Below are 11,072 nucleotides of genomic sequence, written 5' to 3'. Positions count from 1 at the left end.
TGCCAAATCAAGAGAGCTATTGTATTGCCTTATATTAGCCATAAAGGTATTAGAGTGCTGATGCTCTCCTTTCATCAACTTGACTAATTGATCATCCATACGAATGAGATGTAATTGGATGCGCCCTCTCTTGCAGCAGGAAGGGAATGTTTTGTCCTGCGCCATTTCGTCTTTTAAATTTTTAGATTGGCAGAACTGACATCGAAATGTCAGTTCCCCAGCATAGTGCTCTTCAATACGTGTCTCATCAATTTGATTAAGAAGACTTCTAGCGGCAAATGTAACTTGCCGTCGTTGAGTGGCTCTTGCATTTTGGACACGTCTTCTATCTTGTTCTCGTCTTTGTGAAATTTGTGTCTCACTTTGTGCATTGCGTGTTGCTCATTGTCGAACAGCATTAGATGTTCTACATGATTCAGTTACTTCATTCATTTCTCTTGCTCTGGCCGCCCTCTGTTGGACTGCATCAGCAGTTCTTCGACAATTTCGTTCGTCTTCTGCTTCATTAAGACGCAGGTTACACATCTGTATGCGATTCGCTTCTCTACGTGCAGCAGCGCGATCAATTTGATCCATCTTTGCAATGTTGCCTCACACTGTTGCCTCACAGTGTAGCCTCACAGTGTAGCCTCACAGGCTAACGTTCAAAAAAGGCTTATGCCTTAACTCGTCACCAGGGAGACCTCCTCTCCTTATTAGATATGTCACTTAACTCCTATACAGGGCCTTACAGTATTTAGGTATCCATGGTTATGCCCACGCATAGTCAGTTAGCTGCTAGTGGTTGTAACTATGGATATCTAAGTTAATGTTGAGCTGTGGATGACTCATTGCGCACAGACAGACGGTTGGACTGTGGATGACTCATTGTGCACAGACACACGGACAAGTCCAAATTAGGTATATAGATTATTGGAAAACCAACCAAACAAAGAGTTAGTCTGAACAAGTACATACCAAAAACAACTAACATAATAAATAAATAAAGCAAAGGCTGCACTCAATTGCACTAAAGCAAATCAGTATGTGATACATGAAGTGTGAATAGTATAATGGTTTATGGAAACAAAAGCACATGAGATGCTTAGCACAAAATTTGGCCAAAAACTGTGAGCCCATCCACCAACGTCAAGGAAATCTCATGGATTGGATGGGTCCCTGATAGACAATCATACATCTCCTGTCTATATATTGTGTTCCATAGCTATACTATTTTGTTGCTGAGAACCTTATCCTGCCCAAGGTAAATAAGCATAAAACTGCTCCAAATAAAGGTTAACTTTCTTATGTCTTGTTAAAAATAAGTTTTTTTGTTAATTTTGCAAACCTGTGGTTATGCTCAAAAAGGGATCATTTTTGAATGGCTCTTTAAAAGCCATTGCTTCCTTATTTTCCAAACAACAAACCTATTGCCAATAAGAAAATAAGGATAATTTTTGGAAGGCTTGTTAAAAAAAACTATTGGTTCTTCAGTTTCCAAGTGACAAACCTTTTTATACTCCCCAAAAAGGAATACTTTTTTGACCACTGCTTGAGTATAAATACCCATATGGCAGGCATCTGCTCCAAAAAGCACACAGTTTTAGATCTTTTATATTTTAAAAAAGCATGAAAAATATCTCAGTGCAATTAGTGAGCATTAAAGAGCTTAAGAGGAGGGAAAAGCATTCAATAAAATGTACCCATTAATTTAATCCTGGGTTACTCACACAGGTGTACATTCAGTGGTTCCACATTGCTCCGCTCTGTCCACTGAAGATCTATGTACAACCCTATCCTGCTATCTTTAACAATGAGAAAAGGGAGTAAAGAGCAGAGAGTTGTGATGAGTAGGAGTTCTTCCAGATTTCTATCTTTTTGCAGATTACTCTGTCCGCAATATAAAAGGTCTTACTAAAACCCAGACATTCTGCAGTAGCAAAATGGTAGAAATTTTCCAGAAGGACTATTTAGAAAGTTGCTTAACTCTGCATTTAGGAAGCAACCGAACAAAAAAATCTGTACAGAGGCGTATGTAGTCTTTAGGCAGATACTGTACATATTGCATGAAAACGAAATGAGCATGTTACAATACAATTTCAACAATAACGCTAATGTATTTATACAAAGGATAAAAATAATATTCATATAAAAACGGAGATATTTTATTTAATTCATTGCATTAGATGTTAGAAGAAAGGTTATGCTTTGCCGTTCCTCTAATGCGACTCTCTTGTCTTATTATATATGATCTATATGTGCAATGTGTAGTAAGACAGTTTTACCTGTAATACCATATATAATGCTCAGTTATAAATGATTGCACTTCAGTCAGTAATATGGTCCTACTGTTATAATGACAACAATAAGCTATGGCGGATTTATGCCTTTCAACCACCCCAGTGTTTCTTTTATTTTTTCACACAGGTTTACCATCTGAATCGTGAAAGCATCACATAACTATAAATCTGTTGCCTTAGTCAGCCCATAATTCTGGTGATGCCCTAGGACATGGCCTTTATAGACTTTGAAGAAATCTAGCCTTGAAATTGAAAGGAATGATAGCAAATAAAATGAGCTTGTTGAACTTGGTTCGATAACCATTTTAGATTTGCTCAGTTTGTGCTATGGTCACAGAAGAAAATGAGAATTTACTGATAGGTGTTCCTTTGTGGAGTAATTGAGGTTAAATGACAGCCATGGCCAATACTTCCTACTATTCACTGTGAGCAGTGCTGGCTAATATGAGAGCTGTCGTAGTATGCTTCAGCTAGTCTGTGAAGCACAATATTCATGGCAACAGTAATAAGGAGACACCCTAAAATGATAGATTGGGAGTAAAGTGAAATAAAGGAAAGACATCTAAGGTTTATAAAATGAAGGTAATTCAGCTCAACGAACTATGAATAGTCTTATATTCACACAGAGTGCAAAACAGAGGACAAGATCAGTAGCACAGATAGAAGAAATGCGACATCAACGCGTTTCGGGTGAAAGCCCACCCTTAGTAAAGTGAGGGTGGGTTGTCACCTGAAACGCATTGATGTTACATTTCTTCTACTTATTAAAAGAAGCATGTACTGTTGTGAGTTCATTTTCCCCTTCACCGTCGATGTCTGATGAACTCCCTCTTCTGGTGAAGGAAGGTAGTGAGGCTGATTACCAAACACCTGATCTGGTAGATGATGACTGGGTAACAGGAAATTCTGACTGGATATAAGGCAGCCGACGCCCTTCTGAGTCGCTGGTGATTTCTCTGCTGGATTCTTGGAGACCAGTCTGATTCCTGCTTCCAAAGATAAGTTTTTGCTCTGCTATTGAACTTATTAGTTTTGTTTTGTTTACCTTGTTTTTTGGAGTTCAGCCATCCCCGGTCGGGGGTGTGCTGAGTTCCATTTTTGTCTCTGTTCAGTTTGTCTCTTGGCTCTGTCTTCAGAATTTACCTGAGTGCTGATATAGTCTTTTTGAAGTCCTAGCGACTTCAGGGCCTGTTTTTCCTATCAGACGGTTGGTACATTTTTTGGTAGGGTTTTTTACGGATTGCAGACAGCAGCTTTTCTATCCTGTCCTTTTTAGTTAGCTTGGGCCCCATCGTTTGCTCAACCTATCTTTCTATCTGTGTTAGTGTTTTCATCTTGCTTCACCGTCATTATATGTTGGGGGCTGCCTATTGCTTTGGGGTCTGTCTGGGGCAGTTTAGATTTCACCTTTCTTTCTTTAGGCCTATTTAGTTCTCCGGCTGTGATCGAGGGGTCTAGGGCATCGTAGGAACCCACCACGGCTACTGTTAGTTGTTGTGGATAGGATCAGGGGTCTGCAATCCGATAGCTACCAACCTCTCTGGTTTTCTGGATTTAGCTTGTATTTTTGTTTTTTCCTCCTTCGGTGACTCATTCATAACAATTTACATTACTGTCCAAAGGGCATTGTCCCAGAAATGTAATGGTTTGTTTGGATGCAACTTTGCAAACTTTAGCCTTTCTACTAAGTTGTTTTAAGAAAGAAAAAAGCTTTCTCCTAGCAAACTTTCCAAACAAACCATTCTGGCTCAGTCTTTTTTTTAAATTATGCTATCATGAACATTTTTGTGAAAAATTAAGCTCACCAAAGGTCCTATAATATCAGAATAGTTTGCTTTTTACATTTTTGGCCTAATTTTTGTACTAGGAAAGCAAACTATTCTGATATTATAGGACCCTTAAAGGGAAAGTGCTCAACCCTGGTTGGCTCTATCTCATCACCTACAGTATGTGATATTCCTTCTGATTCATTAAAAAATGGCAAATGTTTTATTTCAGCAAAGGTTTTAAGTATTTACTTCACCTTCCAAAGCAGCACCCTGCATGTCTTCAGCAAAGAACACGGCTGTTCACAAATCTGACTGCTTTGAGTCTCTTTATTTGGTAGTACGACATAAGAAGTAATATTTCCACTTTAAGGAATGATTTTTTTTGTTCATATGTATACAATTAGTTCTCTTGTGTTAAAAATATACATTTCCCCTCAAAATATATACATGTCCCCCGCAATTTAAATAACTGCTTTCCTTGAATTTAGTGACTAAAAAAAATGAATTTGAAAGAATTATGTGTCATTCTTATTTTGTTAAACTGATTTGTTCCACTTTACTTGATGCAATTCCACGTGTGGTCTATTCATCATTTTATTGTGGTTCAGAGCCATGTCTAATCAACAAAAAGCACTTCAATAGTCAAATACATAAACATGTCTTATGTAGATTGATCAGGACTTTCCCAATTGGCTTCTCCCATATTCTGACTTTGTAATGGAATGCTAGTGAATAATGGCACTCTGTCTACAAGTAACAACACCGTCTCCTCATGATTGTGGAATGTTTGACATCATAAGGATTTCCTGGATGTTAACAGTTTTTTGTAATTCTATTGAACCCATTTGTCTTCTTTCAAGCCCATCAACAACTTAACTTGGGTTTTTCCCATTTGCTAATACATCTACAAGTGAAGACAAGTTTTATAAAGAGAGTACTAGAGGCAGACTTATTACTGTCATGTCATCCAGTACAATAGTGTTATCTAGCACTTACCAACAAAGATTTCATGGTGATTAGCCTGTCACAGTGTAATCATGAAAAGAAAATTATCTTTTAAAGTATAGTTAAAAGGAAAAAAAAAGAAGTTGGCAGCAGCAAAGATAGAATGTACCAAACACCAAATTCTTAACGTTTTGTTTTTTTTTTAAAAGAATATTAGGCAATCTGGATAAATGTATATGGCTGCCCATAGTCAGAACAAAAATGACTGGAAAAAATCTTGATTTATAGAAATATTAAAGGGTTACTTACTTAAGTTTTGCTATTTTTTTGTCTTTTAATTTGTTCATTATGCGTCAAAACACCTCTTCATAACATATTTATTGTGCCGACATTGTCTGCGGAACACAGGTAAGAACAACGGTTAAATGTCTTCAGCTCTGCTTTGGTTCATCTGTGGTGACTCCTTTTCATGTCTATGGTAACTTATGATGAGGAGAATTATTACCTAACTTTCACGTGCATACATCAGGCAGTAGAATGGAAGCAAAATACAAAGCACATTGCACATCAATCTTTAGTGTACGCACATACAATGCATTATATAGGTTTTATCGCAGTGCCCAAAGTAATTCTGGCACACTGGAAAAAAGCTACTGCCACACAACAACTATTTCACCCAACAACAGTAGGATGGGTGATACTATATGTTTAAAAAAAATAGAAACATCGGATAAATTAAAAATCATGTCCTTATTGGACCTAGCAAAAAGGCTTTCAAAGTAAATAGAATATAGTGCGTGTGTAAATGTTCCTCTATTTTCATATAGTAGACCTGAGATTGATTAGTAAATGAATGAAATAAATAACATTGTTGTGATTGAAATCATGTATAATGTATTTATCTTACTATACAGATGATGCAGCTTGTGATGACATGCAGCCATTACTATGCGTGGTTTGGCATGCCTACGTCTTTCCCCTAGGCCTAGTAAACATTCGCAGTCGGTCAAGCACCGAAGATCTAAGCGGAGACTTCAAGCGATGGTGGACATTTGTGGTGGAACAAGGGCGATACGAGTGAGACAGACCTTATTAAGACAACAGGTGGGGGTCGGCTGGGGCAAAGGAAGCTCAGCGTTCCTTGTTAAACTTTGTTAGGAGGACATGCGGTCTAGCGGGAGCACCTGGTAAAACTCACTTGGGCCATTGTGCCAAGAGGAGCTAGCATATCAGCTCTACCAGGAACTGATGTATCAACTCTTGCTGAAACGACACTAGCATAATCTTTTCTCCGATTATTCTAATTGAAATATAAAATTTATGCTTTGCATAATATAACCCATTTGTATTTATGCTGTTTCCTATTATTAAATTGATTCCTCAGTTCCACAAATTCCCGCCATCCCAAAAGTAATAAATAGAATAAATAGTTTTGTTGTCTGTTCTGCCTCGTGCTAGTCTGTGCATTGCATCTGGTCAGCTGCTTACAACAGGATTGAGGACACTGCTACAGGATGAGATATAAAGTACTATTGCAGAAAAGGGGAAATTATTATAGGATAGGTGCCAGGATACTATTGCAGGATGAATGACATAATTAAACTTGATGTGTATTTCCTGAAGGAAGTACAGATAGTGCTTTGAAATGGTGCCCGGGCTGCCCCTTTAAGAGAGACTTGCCTGCAGCCCCTGCAAGACTTTCAACTCAGGATCCGTTTTAACTGTGGGTGCCTCTCAGGGGCCACTTTGGCATCAGGGTCTGATTTGGTGGGTGGGGTCCCTCAGGATCTGATTCGGTGGCCTGGGCTCCTCAGAGTTTGAATTGGTGGCCGGGATCCCTCAGGGTCTGATTTTGTGGGTGTGGCCCCTCAGGGTCCGATTTAGTGGGTGGGGCCCTTCAGGGTCCAATTTTGAGAGTGGGGCCCCTCAGGGTCCGATTTTGTGGCCGGAGCCCCTCAGGGTCTGATTTTGTGGTTGGGGCCCCTCAGGGTCCGATTTTGTGGCCACAGGGCCCCTCAGGGTCTGATTTTGTGGGTGTGGCCTGTGAGAATCATGTGGGAATAGTGGATGAGGGCAGGTATATCTCACCCAGATTCCTTTCCTATGTGGCCTAGACTGGTCAGTATCGCACCTGCTTGCTAATGAATAATGGGAGGTGGATATAAAAGGATGCCAGGTGGTTGTGTGAGTGTCTCAGCCTGGGAACACAGAGAGCCTGTCTGTGTGAGAGACACACGTGAGTGGAAGCAGTGCCCACTGCAACTGTGGTTTGGCTGGACGGGAGAAGCCCGCCAGTTGGTAGTTAGGTTGTCCATTGTTTAGTTAGTGCCGGACAGGCAAGGATTTGTTTTATGTTTTATTTCCTTTTGCATTGCTTTCACCGTTAATAAACCTGACCCAGGGTCAGTTATACACGAATCCCAGCTCTGCACCTGAGTATAATGCTGAACGCACGTGACCTTTGACCCCAGCAAAGGCGATCCCGGAGTGTTTTATCACATTGTGGTGGAGAACGCGGGCAACACGTTGCAAGCATGAGCATGGAGGACATGGTGAAAGTGCTGGTACAGTCCACCGCCGTCCAGCAAGAAGCTAATCGGGTGATGATGGCCCAGCTGAAGGAGTTGGTGGACATGACAGCTACCAATCGTTCGCTTCTCCAGCAGGTGGCACAGCGCTTGGCAAGCTTACCTGAGCTTAACCTGGAAGCCGAGTCGAGAGTGATTCACGTGAGTCGGTACTGGCAGAAAATGACGACCGAAGATGACGTCGAGGCATACCTGACCACGTTTGAACGGACGGCGGTGCGAGAAAAATGGCCGAAGGCACGATGGGCCGGCCTGATTGCCCCGTTTCTTTCCGGTGAGGCTCAAAAGGCTTATTATGACTTAGAGCCTGAAGCCGCGTAGGACTTTGACAAACTGAAAGCCGAGATCTTGGCCCGGCTGGGAGTGACGACCGCTGTCCGTGCACAGAGAGTGCATCAATGGACTTATCAGCCGGATAAACCACCGCGGTCACAGATGTTCGACCTGATCCACGTGACGAAGAAGTGGCTACAACCCGAGGTGTTGACAGCGCCAGAGATAATCCAGAGAGTCGTCATGGACAAGTACTTGAGAGCTCTACCGCCAGCCCTGAGGAAGTGGGTAAGCCATGGAAATCCTAAGACTGCAGATCAACTGGTGGATCTGGTTGAACGTTACTCCGTGGTGGAAGGACTCCGAGACGACGCTACCCCACCTCGTTCTTCATCATCTCCACGTGGAACCGGTAAGACTGTTCCAGGGAGTAGGGGAGATGGAAAAATCCCTAAGACAGTGGGGGAGGAAAATGGGACTGCCCGCACTGCGAGGCCGAGAGTAACGAACTATGGTCTAAGCAAGGGGCCCGTTAGGTGTTTCCGCTGCCAAGAGATGGGACATATTGCTGCGAACTGTCCGGTCACTACTGAACCCATGCAGTGCGACGTCACAGACTCTAAAAACCGCATGTCTATGGTTGCACGGGTAGTGAGTGTGAATGCCGGTCAAAAGGATGTGGAAAAACACTTGTGTGATTTAACTGTTGATGGCAAAAATGTGGTGGCATTGTTAGACTCGGGAAGTGTGGTGACTCTGGTGAAGGCCAGTCTGGTGTCAGCCCCGACTGGACCATCAGACAAATTTTCTGTAACGTGTGTGCATGGAGACACCTGTTCGTACCTCACCACGGTCATATGCATTACTACTTCCTATGGGTCTGTGCAACATAAAGTGGGACTTGTCCCGGCGTTGTTGCATGATGTTATCCTGGGCCGGGATTTTCCCCACTTCTGGCAATTGTGGGAGAATCAGTTGATGCCCTCGGGTAATAGTGTACATGATTCTTCTCCCAGGGCGCGTGTGGGTCCCGAACCCCTGGAAGAGGTCTCCCCGGAAGACTCGGGGGAAGAGTCTGCGGGAAATGACCTGCCGTTCCCGTTTTCAGTCATGGCGGGTGATACGGAGGAGACCGGGGAAGAGGAGGAGGCCGACAGCCGTCCACCTCCCCGTTTGCCGGATTTAGAAGTTCAGAAAGATGACTTCCAAAGCGAGCAAATAAAGGATCCTACCCTTTCTCAGGCTAGGACAAATGTAAAAGTGATAAATGGGGTACCCGTAGAACCTGGCTCTAGGCTGGCATATCCTTACATGGTTCTTGAGAATGATTTACTCTATCAGATAGAGAAAAAGGGGGAAGATACGGTGCAACTATTAGTCGTGCCAAAACCCTACCGGCGGCAGGTGCTGGACCTGGCCCACGGACATGTGATGGGAGGTCACCTGGGAGTCCAGAAAACCACCGAAAGGATATTACACTGTTTTGTTTGGCCAGGCATGCATCACGATATTCGTGTATATTGTGAGTCTTGTCCTGACTGCCAAGCCTCTGCACCTAAGCCCCGGTTCTGTAGCCCTTTGGTACCCCTACCTATTATTGAAGTCCCGTTTGAGAGGATTGGGATGGATTTAGTTGGGCCCCTTCCACGGTCTGCACGTGGACACCAACATATCCTGGTCATCTTGGATTATGCCACTCGTTACCCGGAGGCCATCCCTTTGCGTAACACGGCCACCAAGACGATTGCCAAGGAACTGGTGCATGTGTTTAGTCGGGTCGGTATACCAAAACAGATACTCGCCGACCAGGGGACCCCCTTTATGTCCAGGGTAATGAAGGAGCTCTGCCGATTGTTACAAATTGAACCGTTACGCACATCCGTGTATCACACTCAAACAGACGGGTTGGTCGAACGGTTCAATAAAACTCTGAAGCAGATGCTGAGAAAGGTGATAGACAAGGATGGGAAGAACTGGGACTATTTACTTCCGTATTTGCTTTTTGCCATCAGGGAAGTACCCCAGTCTTCCACGGGATTCTCGCCTTTCGAGTTATTGTACGCCCGACGTCCTCGCGGACTGTTAGACGTTGCAAAAGAAACCTGGGAGGGTCAGGTCACACCGTTTAAAACGGTGATAGATCACGTCACACAAATGCAGGACCGTATTGTGGCTGTTATGCCTATAGTCAAAGAACACATGATGCAGGCTCAAGGAGCCCAAATAAGAATCTATGATAGGGGCGCCAAGATCCGTACGTTTGCACCCGGAGATAGGGTGTTGATCCTGGTCCCCACGGTGGACAGTAAGTTCCTGGCAAAGTGGCAGGGCCCCTTTGAGATTAAGGAAAGAGTTGGTGAAGTAAACTACAAAGTATACCAGGCAGGTAAACGGAAACCTGAACAGATTTATCATGTAAATCTGATAAAACCCTGGAAAGATCGGTCTGCCTTGTCTGCGGAGCTGGCCCGTCCCGTCTGCTCGCATACCGTACCGGAGGTACGGGTTGCAGAGACTCTCTCGGAGCGGCAAAAGACTGAGGTCAGGCAGTTTCTACTTCACAACCAAAAGTTTTTCTCAGAAAAACCAGGGCAGACTACGCTAATGAAACATGACATTGTAACGGAACCTGGTGTCACAGTTCACGTAAAGCCCTACCGAATCCCGGAAGCGCGCCGTGAAGCCGTTTCCCGAGAAGTGAAGGCAATGTTAGAGTTAGGTGTCATTGAGGAATCGCACAGTGCTTGGTCCAGCCCGATTGTGCTAATTCCTAAACCGGACGGCACCATCCGGTTCTGCAATGACTTCAGGAAACTGAATGCGGTCTCAAAATTTGATGCCGACCCTATGCCCCGGGTCGACGAGTTAATAGATCAGTTAGGAAAAGCCCGGTATATTACGACCCTAGACCTAACAAAGGGGTATTGGCAGATCCCTCTGGTGGAGGCTGCCAGAGAAAAGACGGCATTTGCTACCCCAGAAGGTCTATTTCAGTATGTGTATATGCCGTTTGGACTGCACGGAGCACCGGCGACCTTCCAGAGACTGATGGATCGAGTCCTGAGGCCACATAGGCAGTACGCTTCGGCCTATTTGGATGACATTGTCATTTACAGCTTGGACTGGGAGACTCATCTCCAGAAAGTACAAGCTGTGATTGACGACCTGTGGGAGGCAGGTCTAACCGCGAACCCCAAGAAATGTCATATCGGGCTGGA

The sequence above is a fragment of the Dendrobates tinctorius genome, unplaced genomic scaffold (assembly GCF_039654945.1).
Source record: "Dendrobates tinctorius isolate UK_male_01 unplaced genomic scaffold, ASM3965494v1 ptg000060l, whole genome shotgun sequence".
NCBI lineage: Eukaryota > Metazoa > Chordata > Amphibia > Anura > Dendrobatidae > Dendrobates > Dendrobates tinctorius.
The sequence above is the reverse complement of the archived record's forward strand: the minus strand, read 5'-3'. Positions refer to the sequence as shown.